Source organism: Phyllobates terribilis, unplaced genomic scaffold (genome assembly GCF_046119375.1).
Source record: "Phyllobates terribilis strain yellow unplaced genomic scaffold, ASM4611937v1 Scaffold_7__3_contigs__length_470593459, whole genome shotgun sequence".
NCBI classification, from domain to species: Eukaryota; Metazoa; Chordata; class Amphibia; order Anura; family Dendrobatidae; genus Phyllobates; species Phyllobates terribilis.
In genome coordinates this window covers 424,960,896-424,977,132 of record NW_027362767.1, presented here as the reverse complement: position 1 = coordinate 424,977,132, position 16,237 = coordinate 424,960,896, and the positions used below count along the sequence as shown (strand labels likewise).

Sequence of the window (16,237 nt, the reverse complement as noted above, 5' to 3'; positions counted from 1 at the left end):
TCGGGGTGGGGCGCTCACCTGAAAGATCATATGATTCAAGGCCCTTGGTCGTTCTGGGAAAAAAAGGGGTCGTCAAATTTAAGAGAGCTATTGGCGGTGAGGAATGCTTTAGAAGGCTTCCTCCCTTTACTCCAGGGTCGCCATGTCCGGGTTATGTCGGACAACAGAACCACTGTGGCCTACATAAACCACCAGGGGGTAACAAGATCTTATTCTCTTCTGGAGGCAGTAAGCAGGCTTTTTCAAGTAGCAGAAAAAAATCTCCTCTCTCACGGCGCTACACATACGGGGCATAGACAACACGAAAGCTGACTTTCTAAGCCGCAACAAGTTGAGGCAAGGGGAATGGGCCCTGAACCCCACTGTGTTCCATCAGATAGTACAGCTGTGGGGTCTACCAGAGATAGATCTGTTCGCCGACAAAGACAACAGGAAGGTGGAGAAATTCTGCTCTCTAGACACAAGTGGGAACCCTTGGGCAATAGATACTCTCCAAATTTCCTGGATCTTCAAGCTGGCCTATGCATTTCCACCAATAGCCATGATACCTTTAGTGGTGAGAAAGATCAGGAAGGATCAAGCGAGAGTGATACTCATAGCCCCCTTCTGGCCAAAAAGACCATGGTTCTCCCTGTTGAGGATGATGTCACAGTCAGACCCATGGATCCTACCGGAAACCCCGGACCTTCTAGCTCAGGGACCAGTATTCCATTCTCAAGTGAAGGGTTTCCACTTAGCAGCATGGAATTTGAGAGGGCAATATTGAGGAGCAAAGGGTTTTCATCAGGGTTAGTGTCTACCCTGTTAAAAAGTAGGAAACCTATAACCACCAAGATCTATGGTAGAACGTGGAGGAAATTTTTGCAGTTCCTGGGGAAACCGTTAAGCCCAAAACCACCAATTAATTCTATACTGGAGTTTTTACAGAAAGGGTTTGAGTTTGGCCTAGCTACCAGTACACTTAAGGTCCAGGTTTCTGCCTTAGGTGCGTTATATAACCATAACCTCGCAGCAAATAAATGGGTTACAAGATTCATTAAATCTTGCGGTAGATCTAGGTCAGTCTCAATTCCCAAAGTTCCTCCATGGGACCTAAATTTAGTACTTGACGCACTAACCATGGAGCCCTTTGAACCAGTTCAGGGCTTGTCAGCAAAATATATAACGCTCAAAGCTATTATTTTGGTAGCTCTAACATCAGCCCGTAGGGTAAGTGATCTACAGGCCCTGTCCATAAATCCTCCATATACGCAAATATTTGAGGATAGAATAGTTCTGAGACCTGATCCAGCCTACCTTCCTAAGGTTGCACTAAAATTTCAAAGATCTCAGGAAATTGTTCTGCCCTCCTTTTGTAACAGCCCAAAGAACTCAAGGGAACAAAAGTTTCATAATCTTGATGTCAGAAGGGCTATGTTGCAATACATGGAAGTTACTAGCCAGTGGAGGCGTAGTCAGTCCTTGTTCGTAGCCTTCCAGGGGAGTAGGAAGGGGTATGGGTTAGCAAAAGCAACAATAGCCAGATGGATTAGGGAGGCCATTTGTTTAGCTTACTCTTCAAGTAACACCCCGATTCCTGACGGCATCAAGGCTCACTCCACCAGGGCTGTGGCTACCTCCTGGGCAGAGAAAGCAGAGGTATCGATAGATCAAATCTGTAAGGCCGCTACATGGTCGTCACCATCTACCTTTTTCAAACACTACCTTTTGGATCTATCCTGCCTGTCTGACTTGACCTTTGGTAGAAGGGTGCTACCGGCGGTGGTCCCTCCCTAGGGTGTTTTTCTCCAAAATTCTCTCAGGTGTGCTGTCATGGGGGAAGGGAAAACACCAAGGTTACTTACCGGTAGCCGGTTTTTCCAGAGCCCATGACAGCACTCGTATATTCCCCTCCCTTTTCTCTCACCCTCGGGTGTGCACGTGTGTTGGGTGCTATTTGATATGGTGTTGGATTTTGTTTATAACTCCTGTTTTACGGAGGTCGTCTCAATGCTCTGTAACCAACTGAAGCGAGGGAGAGGTGCCGCCCTTTTATTTCAGATGGTTTCCTGTCCTTGAAGGGCGGATCCTCTCTCAGGTGTGCTGTCATGGGCTCTGGAAAAACCGGCTACCGGTAAGTAACCTTGGTGTTTTTCCCGCCAGGGACATGCGGATGTGAATCGTTCTTCACGTGCATTTCCGCATGCGGGTTGACAAGCGCTTTCCAAGCGATTTTAGCATCACTTGGAAAGTGCTTGACAACTTGGTCACACTATATAAATCCATGCAACCGACATGGATTTATATAGTGTGACCGTAAAAGAATGATAAAAAATAAATCTATACTTACCTTCTGATGGCCTCCGGAGTCTTGCTGTGCTTCTGTGCTGGCTGTCGGGAGATCGCGTTGTCCTGTACTGAAAGACCTGCCGTCACATGACTATGACGTCACCGCAGGTCCTTCAGTCCTGCGCGATCTGCCGGCAAAGGAGAACAAGCACTGTGCTGGCCGCCAGAAGGTGAATATAATCTTTATTTTTTATTTTATTCTTTTTTTCACAGGTTCTATGGTACCCGGATGTGGATGAGAGTCTTCTCTCCTCCAGACCTGGGTACCATCCGCACATAGAAACGCATATAATCCATGTGTACAAATGTACTGACAAGGATTATATGCGTCTCAATGCGGCGATTGCGCTGCGTGTCCGCAAAATTAATGGACATGCTGCAGATTTTTGAGCGCAGCATAAACGCTGCGGAAAAATCCGCAGCATGGGCATTGACAGTGCGGCTTGTCATTGAGGACCATGGGGGGAGGATTACCATGCGTTTCCCAAGCGTTTATGCTGTGGAAATTCCGCAGCATAAATGCTTGAAAAACGCATAGTGGGCACATACCCTGAATGGTGGATCCTGTGTTATCTACTGTATATAGAGGTGTTATCAGTCATTGCACAGGAGGAGGAGGAGGTGAGCTGTGATATCACCTATTGTGAATGGTGGATCCTGTGTTATCTACAGTATATAGAGGAGTTATCAGTCATTGTACAGGAGGAGGAGGAGGTGAGCTGTGATATCACCTATTGTGAATGGTGGATCCTGTGTTATCACTCATTGTACAGAAATGATAGAAACCCCATGAACCCCAGTGTAAGTTTCCAGGGTTCAGCGGATGGTATCTGTGTCCGTCCTGTACTGGTTCCCGCTCTCTGTCACTTCCAGTTTTCGGTTATTCACCATTGTGTTGATTAGTAAATGTCTCCTCCGGTTGCAGTAACCAGTGACGCTCAGACGGCGCGATCAGTCTCTAGTGAACAAATGCTGCCCAGTCATGAGCAGAGGAGTCGCCCTGCTGTGGGGGGCGCTGTGCTCTCTCCCATCTTGTAAGATCGGTTTTGGGGAAAATAAAAAATAAAAAAATAAAATATATGCAAACCTACGATCCGGCCTAGAGTCACTAATCATTGGGTGTGACAGCAATTGTACAATAAAAGAGAACACGGCTCTGTACATTATAAAAATACTTCACTTTATTGATGTACATATACAATAATGACTAATAAAATAGACACAAAGAATGAGAAGGTGCACATAGTTATATGGGGCGAGATTCCCGCCATAGATGATGTCACAGGTATAATGTGCATACAACGCAGGGCCGTGGAGTCGGTATAAGATGGACTGACTCCTAGACTATATAATAAATTGGGTTCATTAGTACAAGGCAGGATGTGCTATAAATGTTTTCATAAGAATTTGGGAAAGTTATGAAATGTCCTATAAATGTCTGTCCTATTCCTGATCTCAGGGTCTAGACCAGTGTTTCCCAAACCCCATCCTCACAGCCCCCCACAGGTCATGTTTTCAGGATCTCCTTAGTATTACACAGGTGATTGAAGTATCATCAAGGCATCAGGAATTCTCTCACCTGTGCAATACAAAGGAGATCCTGAAAACATGACCTGTGGGGGCCGTGAGGATGGGGTTTGGGGAAACACTGGTCTAGACTTTTAGCTGAGATGAATCTGTACTGCACTTTATGTACACGCTCAGTAGTGAGGCCGTGCTGAGGAGTCTTGAGTCAGAAGTCAGGGAAATTGAGGAGTCGGAGTTGGTGGTTTGGCTTACTGACTCCACAGCCCTGCATACAAGTCAGACAATAAGCAGCACAACATACAGTATGTCCAGAGGTCATATATGCACCACAAACTTGTAAAGAAAGATTGGTAGTATTATAAAAGGGAAACTAAACCTCACCGGACCACAGAATGGTGATTATCAACCCAACACGTGTTTCGCCAATGCTTCCTCAGGGGTTAAACATTATCTGTCACATAATATATGGTGGTAATCTTGCACATGCTCCAATTTTATCTCTGGTACAATAGCGTTCAAAATAATAGCAGTCCAATATGACTAACCAGATGAATCACTGTTTTTGGTATAAATTATATACCACATGTCAAACAATTTACCAGTTGTTGCTGTAGATTCTAAGAAAACCCCCAGACTCCGCATTCATGATCCGCAGGTTTTTGAGTCTGTGTATATGAATAATTAATTGTACAGGAGTGTGTTCAAAATAATAGCAGTGTGGAGGTCAATTAGTGAGGTCAATCATTCTGTGAAGAAACAGGTGTGAATCAGATGTCCCTTATGTAAGGGTGAAGCCAGCACATGTTGTACATGCATTTCTCCTTGAAAGCCTGAGAAATATGGGTCGTTCGAGACATTGTTCAGAAGAACAGCGTACTTTGATTAGAAAGTTGATTGGAAAGGGTAAAACTTATAAAGAAGGCCAGACAATGATTGGCGATCATTTTAGCTGAAGAGCCTATGCTTTAAAATGTGAGGACTGTGACAGTTAGAAGACTCCTGTGTGAAGCTAATCTCTTAGACATGTACTGAAGCGGATACAATTTGCCAACGAACACATTAACTGGCCTAAAGAGAAGTGGAGAAACATTTTGTGGACTGATGAAAGTAAAATTGTTCCTTTTGGGTCCAAGGGTTGCAGACAGTTCGTCAGACGACCCCCAAACTCTGCATTCAAGCCACAGTACACTCTGCATACAGTGAAGCATGGTGGAAGCATCATGATATGGACATATTTCTCTTACTATGGTGCCGGACCTATTTACCTCATACCAGGGATCATGGACCAGTTTGCATATATTAAAATACTTGAAGAGGTCATGTTCCCTTACGCTGAAGAGGATATGCCCTTGAAATGGGAGTTTCAACAAGACAATGACCCTAAACACCAGTAAACGAGCAAAATCTTGATTCTGGTCCAATAAAATTGAGGTTATGGAGTGGCCAGCCCAATCCCTGGACCTTAATCTGATAGAGGACTTGTGGGGTGACCTCAAAAATGCCGTTTCTGAGGCAAAACCAACAAATGCCCAAAAATTGTGGGATGTAGTCAAATGGTGAACATTGAACATAATTTAAAAAAATATCACCGTAAAAGATAATACCTTATCAACACCAGGTCAGATTACCAATGCACTGCAGGATGCAGCAAGCCTCCATGATAAAGGCGGGGGGAGCACACGTGCAAAATACTCAGGCGACAGCCACTCACTAACCTACCAATTCATGGAGGGGGTGGCTGTGTAGTATTATACATGCACACCGATGAAGTCTGCATAGGGCGCCAGTCACACAGATATGTGTGATGCAGTGTCTGGCTTGCAGCTTATTGATGACGCCCATACTATTAGATCAGTCGGGCTGCCCAGCACTATAATACGTGCACCCACACAGAAGAGACGCCCCAATTCATCCAGCCAACACTAAAGAGGCCTGGCCGCATCCTGCAAAAAAAATGTGCAAAAAAGATGAAAAATAGTGTATAAGATAAATACACCACATGAGGTATTGGTCGATATTTTGGCCAAAATACGCAAGCTCGCAACCCAACGTCAAGGGTCCTCGTAGGGTACTCAACCAATACCTCATGTGGTGTATTTATCTTATACACTATTTTTCATCTTTTTTGCACATTTTTTTGCAGGATGCTGCCAGGCCTGTTTAGTGTTGGCTGGATGAATTGGGGCGTCTCTCCTGTGGGGGTGCACGTATATAGTGCTGGGCAGCCCGACTGATCTAATAGTATGGGCGATGTCAGCCTTCTTCAGGACCAGATTACTATGGAGGAGACAGACTTGAACTTAAGCAGAGCTGACACTACGAGCCTCATTATTCTGGTTTTCTAGGACTCCCGCTCATGTCTGCTGTATCCAGTGCCGCTCACTTCCGGATCGGTGGGTGAGAGTTGGGCGTCCTTCATCCGCCTGACCACTATCATTGGTTATGGCCTGAGTTCTAATGTGCAGGTTACCGGCCACGTACGAGACTTGGCAAGAGGCTGATGGCTGCCACATAACCCCCAGAAATGAGAGGCTCTAGATGAAGCCTTTACACCTCTGTCCACATCGACCGCTGATTTAGTTCCGGTGTTTTCCCGCTCTGTCCACAGCGCCAGACTCCTCCCAAGCTGGAAAAAACGATTTATTGCACAAAATAATTCAAGTTGCATTATGATCTATTCGTGAGTATTTCCTTGATATTCACGTGGAATCATTTAGCATCACTTTCTTTCTTCTTCTTCAGGTCTCTGCAGTATAAGATCCTCGTCATTTAGGTTCCATTCTACAGGATAGTCGTCCTCCTGATGTCCAACCACATTATGGCCGAGCAGATATTAAATCTCACGTTGGAGATCATCTACCTACTAACCGGAGAGGTGACATTACTTCTGTGGAAGCTTCGCACATCTCGACATTCACAGTCCGAGCACCGACTCGCGAATTCGAAATCAACAGCCTTGTAGGCGGAGATGAGGCTGAGAAGTTCAGGTCAAGAGACCTATTGCCGATCCGGACACTGCTGCCTGTTCTCCGATCGTGAATGTCGGACGTGTGAATCCGGACTTAGTTGGTATAAACAAGACATTGATAAAAGAGATATTTATCTGTGCGTCTTTCCATATACAGAAAGAAAGGTGGGAGAAGAACCTTAATCCACCTCCATCACTGATACATCCTGGAGACAATGAGCTGCAGATCCTGGAGATCATCAATAAGATCGTGCAGGTGCTGACCGGAGAGGTGAGTGCTGCCGGGAACGCCGGGGCCTTATATGATGTGTCTGGGTGATGACGGGATCGTTGTGTTGTCAGGTCCCTGTAAGATGTGAGGACGTCACCATCCATCTCTCCATGGAGGAGTGGGAGTATATGGAAGGACACAAGGACCAGTACAAAGACGTCATGAATGAGGATCCCCGGCCCCTCACACCACCGGGTAAGAGGAGATCCTGCATACCTGTAAAGGTGGGCCATTACAGAGAGTAGTGATGATCGAGCATGCTCGTTGCTCGAGACTTCCGAGCATGCTCAGGCGAGCACTTATTATCTTTAGCGTGCTCGGGCGTGAAGTTTTCTTCGGCTCCGTGAACATGATTTGCGACTGTTTGACAGCTTTAATACATGTGAGGAATGCCTGTTTTTCCAGCATTCCTCACATGTATTAAAGCTGTCAAACAGTCGCAAATCATGTTCACGGAGCGACGAAAACTTAAAGCCCGAGCACGCTGAAGATAGTAAGTGCTCTCCTGAGCATGCTCGTAAATCTCGAGTAACGAGCATGCTTTATCATCACTAACAGAGACCCCTACAGTCACGTCTAAACAATGTGTACCGCCGCTGTGTCTACTTTACAGATGCATTGAGTAGAAGTAATACCCCGGAGAGCTGTCACAGTCCCCTTGATGATTTTCCTTTGAACCATCCTGAGGATAACGAGGTAGAGGATAAAGTCTGAACGATTCTTCACTGTACAAATCGCTTTCTAATCTGGTGGAATTTTTGTTTTAGATCGATGAACAGATTATTGTCAAAGTGGAAGAGGTCGAGGGAGACGAGGAGTATTATGGAGGCAATAATCCTTGTAAGGAAGAGGAAAACCCTACCCCTGTCAGCTCCGGTGAGTAATAACTACTCAGTATGGAGGAGCCACATGTTCTCCATCCGCGGCCAGTCCATGTATCACCAGTCTATACTCAGGCTGTGACACACGGGATGTGTTAATCCGGCCTTGTTCTCATCATTTTAAGTCCTTAAAACTGCAAAGTGCCTGTAATAACAAACAACTTTGCTATTTGTTACAAATTGTTTTTAATTTAAATGTTTATTGCTCATTTCCAAGGTTAGCAGTGGTGGCAAAAATCATGTGCAATGCTTACAAACTTGTTTTATTAGAGCTTGTAAGTGCTTCTCTGCTCATGGCTATTTTGACTAACACTTTGCTACTTGGATTTTAACCTTTCACTATCGAATGGTCTCTATTCGGCCACGTTCAGTATTTGGTCAGTATTTTACATCAGTATTCATAAGCCAAAACCAAGAGTGGGTTAAAAATGCAGAAGTGGTGACGTGTTTCTATGATACTTTTCCTCTGATTGTTTTTCTCCTGATTTTGACTTACAAATACTGATCGAAAATACTGACCAAATACTGAACGTGTCAGGATGAAAATGTATGAGTTTTTTTTTTAAATCTCATTCACATGGTGCATTTTTTTTCCTTTGTGTTTTTGTGACCTGTGGTTCATTTTTTTTTTATTAAAAAAAAAAAGCTGCATATTAATTTTTTACAAATATTTTTACTGAAGTTTTTCCTCATTAAGAAAAAAAATAAGTTAGCAGGAAAAGAAAAAAAAAAACATGCATAATTTCCATTGCAGTTTTCTGCATTGTTCATATATAAAAAATGCTACATGTGAACATACCCTAAGTGATAGTATGCAACTGTGTGAAATTGCCAATGAAAAACAATTGTTTTTTTCTTTTATTCCCAACAGACAACCTATTGAGTCTCCAGTGCAACCCTCTCCCTGCTTTTTCCGATGATGTAGAATACTATAGCGTTCGGAATATTTTTGGAGAACACTTTAGTAACTCAAGTTTACCTTTGGCCGTCCACAGCAGAGATCTACCATCTGATCCTACTAGTCTCGAAGGACCTTCGTCTGATCTGTCGCACATTGCTAAACCGTTCCCGTGCTTCGACATGCTCGACCACAGAAACCAGAGCCAATTTTCATGCTTAGAATGTGGAAAATGTTTCACAAACAAAGCCAATTTTCTTGAGCACCAGAGAATCCACACGGGAGAGCGTCCGTATTCGTGTCTGGAATGCGGCAAAACTTTCACCTGGAAATCGAATCTTTGTGAGCATCTAAAAATTCACGCAGAGGAGAAGCCATTCTTGTGTCCGGTTTGCGGAAAATGTTTTAATCAGAAGGCAGGTCTGGTTAGACATCAGAGAATACACACTGAGGAGAGACCGTTCACATGTTCAGTGTGTGGGAAATGCTTTAGAATTAAACAACATCTTGTAGAACACGAGAGGGTTCACACCGGGGAGAAGCCATTCTCTTGTTCAGAATGTGGGAAATGTTTTCGAATAAGAAACAATCTTTACGTACATAAGAGAGTTCACACGGGGGAGCGCCCTTTTAAATGTTCTGAATGCGATAGATCTTTTACCCAGAGATCCGAACTTACTACACATAGGAGAAGTCACACAGGGGAGAGACCATATGGATGTACGGAGTGTGGGAAATGTTTTACCAGGAAGCGAAGTCTGGTTGAACATCAGAGAATCCACACGGGGGAAAGGCCGTATTCATGTACAGAATGTGGGAGACGCTTTAACCAGAAACAAGCTCTTGTTGTACATCAGAGAATTCACACAAAAGAGAGGCCGTACTCGTGTGCAGAATGTGGGAAAGGGTTCAACCAGAAACAAGCTCTTATCGTACATCAGAGAAATCACACCGGAGAGAAGCCATTTGCTTGTGCTGAATGCGGAAAATGTTTTTTCCAACTACAAACTCTCATTGTACATCAGAGAAATCACACCGGGGAGAAGCCGTACTCATGCTTGGAATGTGGGAAATGTTTTGCGATTAAAACGAATCTTGATGAACATCAGAAGCTTCACTCAGAGGAGAAGCCATTTTCGTGTTTGTTGTGTGGGAAATGTTTCCATCGGAAAGCAGATCTAATGAGACACCAGAGAATCCACTCAGGAGAGAAGCCGTTCTCCTGTTCAATATGTGCGAAGAGCTTTACAAATAAACAACATCTTGTGGAACATGAGAGGATTCATACCGGGGAAAAACCATTTTCATGTTCAGTATGTGGGAAATGTTTTAGAATAAGAAACAATCTATATGTACATCAGCGAATTCACACGGGTGAACGTCCTTTTTCTTGTCCAGAATGCGATAAATGTTTTACCCAAAGATCAGATCTTATTGCACATAAGAGAAGTCACACAGGAGAGAGACCATATGGATGTCAAGATTGTGGGAAATGTTTTACCCGGAAACGAAGTCTTGTTGAACACCAGAGAATCCACACGGGGGAGAAGCCGTACTCGTGTACAGATTGTGGTAGATGTTTTAACCAGAAACAAGCTCTTGTTGTACATCGCAGAATTCACACAAAGGAGACACCATACTCGTGTTCAGATTGTGGTAAACGGTTCAACCAAAAACACGCTCTTATCGTACATCAGAGAAGTCACACCGGGGAGAAGCCGTACTCTTGTGCAGAATGCGGGAAACGGTTTATGCAACTGCAAACTCTTATTGTACATCAGAGGAATCACACCGGGGAGAGGCCATTTTCATGTGCAGAATGTGGGAAACGATTCATCCAGAAGCAATCTCTTATCATCCATCAGAAAAATCACACTGGGGAGAAGCCATAGTCTCGTTTAACAAGGGGGAATGACTTACAGACTATACATCCAATAATTCGCATTAGGGGAGATCAAGTTCAGGTTTAGAATATGTATTAAGTAGTTACATATTTTCAACATTTTCATTGGAGAAAACATTAAGACGGTAATAACTGATATAGTATTTGCCCCCACGGGATGCAGTGTTATCGATAACACAAGGGTTTGAAGCCCGAAACATTACTGAAACCTAATAATATATCGTAGTGGTAGAACCAGTGATAGGACCTGATTCTTCTAAGCTTTATCAAGGCGATCGGCTTAAAATTTATCAACATTTTACTTCATCTTGAATTCAATTTCATGGCCTGACTAAGCAAGTGCAAATCACCCGACCATGGACAGACAATTATGACCCCCTGGAGCATTTGTCATGTACATCTCCCTTGTGTATCCCCAGCAAAAGTGTTACCTTTTTTTCTTATAAAGTATCTATAACCTTTAAAGTTAAGTAATATGATCGCTGTGATCTACTGGAAAACTTCATCATCTTTCCCTACTTGAACAAGCATATTGGATGAATCCACCATGGTGGATACACTGACCTTCTCGCTCGTGGGTCATATATGAGACGAGGGACATGGTGACTAGTTTCTTGCTTCTTAAGTTCCATTACCACGGTCCTGTTTTGTGTAAGAGCCATATTCCAAGCTTGAGGTGGCTCACTATTATAATGTTATTTTCAATTATATAGACAGTTAAATACAGGTTGATTCACTCTCTACATTACCCGGAAAAATTCTAAAAGAGACGATCTATCGTACTGAAACTTGGACTGTACATACCTTGGTTCATGAGAATCTGATGTTTTAAAGCAGGTGTTAAAAATGTCCACCGTTCACATCCAAGCTCGCCTGCATGGTCCGTTCCATATTGTTGAATGTATTCCGCAGGACGTCTGAATTTCTCGCTGTATGTTCTCATGGAGCGCTTGTAATGTTCGTGGCTGGTTACTGAACAGCCGACCCTTCAAATGGCCCAAAGAAAAAAAATCCCTCAATAACGACTTCTTTTCTCTTGATCGGGCCCTTTCAATTCCTGAACGACAGTGACTCGGTACGGGCGAACACGACCTTTGTTGGCCACTCGTTGACATGTAGAATACGACACGCCTGTCTCTTGGGAAAGCCCTGGCCACGATTTAGGTGGAGATGGCAGAAGTCGCTGTTTCACATCTTGAATTGCTTCCACAGACATTTTCAGATGTCCTCCATCATGCCCATCCAGTAATGTTCCAGCTTATTTACCAATGACAGAATACATTGCTTGGACTGAAGAGTTCGACCTCCAAATTTCTTTAGAAACTCACTTTTGCTCCTCTTTAAGTTCTTCACAATGAAACCGCACTCCTCCAACCTGTATCTGTGCATTGTTAACAATGAAGAAGGAATTCGGCAGGAGTGAAATACAAGCACCACACACAAACTATCGAAAGGCAAGTCTATCTCCTAGTGGAGGCGACCGGCAGGGCGACAAGTTGGCGAGACCACTCGGCACAAGGATGTTTCTCATCACTGTCACTGAGGTTCATTGCACTTTCACTTCTCATGAAGTATGTACAGTCCAAATTTCAGTGCGGTCAACGGTCTCCATGGGGACCTCCTCGCTGGGTCATAACGGCAGAAGATAGGGCAAGGAAAGATTGGATGTGTTGCCGGAGGAAAGTTTCTGAAGTCTGTTAATGGTGGAGTTGAGAGATATCTATAACCAGTGCATTATCTCTTTTGTTAGGTTTTACAAAACCTACTGATCTTTGGACAGAGCGGTACGAAGAGTATTTGTAGTTTATAAATAATTTAGCCTTTGTGGAATTCGATGATTGCGAGAAAATGAGATGGATACAGGAGGAAGGCGAGGCAAAGATCTAAGACTACTTGTCATGGAGTTTAACATTGCTCCTGCCTGAATGGTTTCCATACTTCTGTTAAGATAAGGCCATGAGAATCCCAGGTATGGGATGTGCGATTGGAACGATTTTGTTGAAAAGCTTGGTTATGGGTGTATGGACTAATTGGGCTGCAAACCTGTTAGTTTTTAACTTCTTAGGCCTTATTCAGACTTCTGCGATCCAGGTACATGTTCTGTCCCCGTGTTTTTCATGGATATATAATTTACCCATTATAGTTTATGGAGACCTGTCCAATTTTCATACTAGTCACAGATAAAAATGCACATAGAAGGTCTGTAAAAACTTTCGGACAGCACACCCACAGCATGCTAGTTGGCGTAAGCGCTGTCCATTTTTCACTGACTGTTTGCGAGGAGAAGCTTGAGTCAAACCCGTCTATTGTTTTTTTTTTGTTTGTTTGTTTTTTAGCATACAAGAAAAACTGATAAAACACTTATGGTAAAAACAGACCAAAATCGCACCCAGCTCCGACAGCCTAATGGGGGGCTTTTATGTCTCCTGTGGGGTAATAATTGAGGTCACCTAAGTTACCTTGATATCTTTCACGGGGAGGGGGAAATTTATGCCCTTGTTAGGATGTGAGGCGCTGCGTGCTGTAGATTATACCCTACTGTTATAGGGGCAATTCCTTATTTATGATGGACTTAAAGAATTTTATTTTTCTATATTAAAAAAGTTCAACTTTTGGTTTAATTTCTAAATTCAGCTTTTCATTGGGCCAAAATTCCTGGTAGCAAAAATAACAACAAAAACCCCAGCAAGATGGAGCTGTTACTGTAGACACCCGAGTCCTCCTGATCAAGGTACAATATGGCTCTCGCACAAACTGATAATGTGAATTAAGCCTGATGTCAGTGGAATAGTTGGCTAACAAACACTGAGAGACACGACGGGGGAAAAAAAAGAACAGGATAACGGGGGCAGCTTTTCTCATTTTTTCGTGGAGTCTGCAGTCTCCAAAAAATGTCTGATCTTGATGAAACCACTAAAAAAGCTTAACGACATCTGAAGTCATAACCTCGGAAGCATCCCTTACGTGAAGGTCTGGACTTTGTATTTGCTTTAATCTCCTTGTACTTTTTGCCCCAAATTTGGTTCTATTATATATAAAAAAAAAAAATACTGGACTTGTGGTAATAAATTAACTTTTCTTCAAAAAGTCTGTCTGCTTCCTACCTAATCACGGGCTCCCATGTCGTTATTGGTATTAATTATCAAATTTTTCTGATCATTTTATTAAAGCTGCAAGAACGTGATAATATATGAAAAACAACAATCTATACTATAATAGATGTAAGTGACCCACCGAATAATTAATGACAAAAAAACTAATGTAAAATAATTTATAGATGCTCAACTTTGATGTGGTTTTCAATCAGCTTAGAAGATTCCAGGAGAAGAAAGATAAGGGTGAGGCATCATTCTGGCGTCTGCAGGTCCCATACCTGTTCTAAAACACCCATTCAAGTATATAAAAAAATATTAAAGGAGTGTTCTATAGTATAAAACCAAGGGACAAGATGGTGGTGATGTGTAGAGTATGTGCTCCCTGTGACCACAGACACAACGCGAGGCTGGACATTAAATCTTCTGTATGGCTGCTGCTCCATCTGTAGAACCAACCAAGGGTCAATTTGCTGGGAAGTTCAGGAAAAAAAGAAACAGGACCAGTTAGTCTGGAGTCACACGATCGAATAAAAAAAATCGCTCCGATGTTGATCCAGAAAAGTAGGATGAGTGTGATGCAAGTACAATTTGATTTTTCTCGCCTAGCATCAGTATGCAATTCATTTTTAACATAATCTTTTACATTCTGTAACTATCTATGTAATTTAAAGCTAGTTTTCAAATTAATAAAGCAATCTTATATTAATGTCAAACAGCCGCGAATCATGCAGCCGCGGCGACACGAACATATTTTCCAGCACGCCAAAGATACTTGGTTAGGACTCGTGTGCCCAGATAACCCCTTATCCGCGCACATTCACGCAACACTAGTGTTTAGCCTTATTTAACTTAAGTCATTTTAAAATATGACTTGGGGTCCCCCCTATTTTTGATAACCAGTTAAGGTAAAGCAGACAGCTGTGGGCTGATATTATTAGGCTGGAAAGGTCCATGGTTATTGGGCCCTTCCCAGCCTAAAATACAAGCTCGCAGCCGCCCCAAAATTGGCACATTACCTGATATTCTGGTGCTTGGCTCAGCTCTTCATGATTGTCCTGGTGCAGTGGCAATCGGGGTAATGGTAGTTGGGGATGATATCAGCTGACATCAAGCCCTAGTGTTAGTAATGAAGAGGCGTCTATCAGACACCCCCTATTACTAACCCAGTAAGTTAAAAAAAAACACCCCCCCGACTCTATCCGTGTTTTACCAATTGGAGATGAGTGCAGGTACTCTCCATGCGGCCGCCCCATATTTTGGGGCTGTAAGACAACCCCAAAACATGCTGGGATTGCCTGACAAACACAGGCAATCCCCGCATGTTTTTTGGCTATTAACAGCCCCAAAACATGCTGCCTCAAGGATTCGAACATGTCACTTGAGCATCCGCAATACTCTGCATACCCGAGCACCCTAAGCAAACTCGAGTAACGAGCACTTGCACTCGTCACTATAATTAAAAAAACATCAAGTGCAGGGAATCTGCTGTAGTCCCCCAAATCCAAAGTAGTCCACAAATGAGAACCTGAAAGACAAAAAGAGAGACGAGGTAAAGAAATGAAAACAAGAAACAGTCCCTCATTCACCAATTTATCATTAAAAAATAATCCCCGCAGCTCCTACATAATCCATGACCTCCACCTACTCTGTACTGCAACCTACGGACCGTCGTTTTGAGAACAAGGCTCCATAGGACACGCCTGGTCGTGTCTCACGAGTGACGCACCATGTGATGCGCCAATTCTGGGGCGGCTGTGGGCTGGTATTTTTAGGCTGGGAAGGGCCCAATAACCAGGAACCTTTCCAGCCTGATAATATCAGCTCGCAGCTGTCTGCTTTATCTTGGCTGGTTATCAAAATTCGGGGGGAGCCCACGTAGTGTTTTTTAAATTATTTAATAGGTTAAATAACGCCAAACACCTTTTAGTTCCACATGAAAGGCACTAAAGGGGGCTAGTTTATTATATGAAAGCGGATTGTGACATTGCATATCTACAGGACATCTATCCTATCTATTCTGATGGTTCAGGCTGTGAATTTACTGTACTTAGCTGATAAAATGTCGGGTTTCCTATGAGATGTGTGCATGGTCCGTGTGCCGTCCGATTTTTTTTTTTTTTCTCGCACCCATTGATTTGCATTGGCGAGTGCAATCCGATTCTCGCATCCACTCGCAGCATGCTGCAATTTTTTTTTCTCAGTCCAATTAGAGCTGAGGAAAAACTCGCAGATCTGCACTGCCTTATGTACTAACATTGGTCAGAGTGCAATGCAATGTTTTCTCCCATTGCACTTCTCCGTATTATACGTTTGTGTTAGCGAGCCCTAATAGTAACCAAAGGGTTGCAAAAAATATATACTTTTAT

At 43.2% G+C, this 16,237-nt stretch overlaps 1 pseudogene; it reads left to right on the top strand.

Moving 5' to 3' along the window:
• Positions 1 to 14,584, top strand: part of LOC141155597 (uncharacterized) — a 67,106-nt pseudogene extending 52,522 nt beyond the window's left edge.
• The last annotated feature ends 1,653 nt before the right edge of the window (positions 14,585 to 16,237 follow it).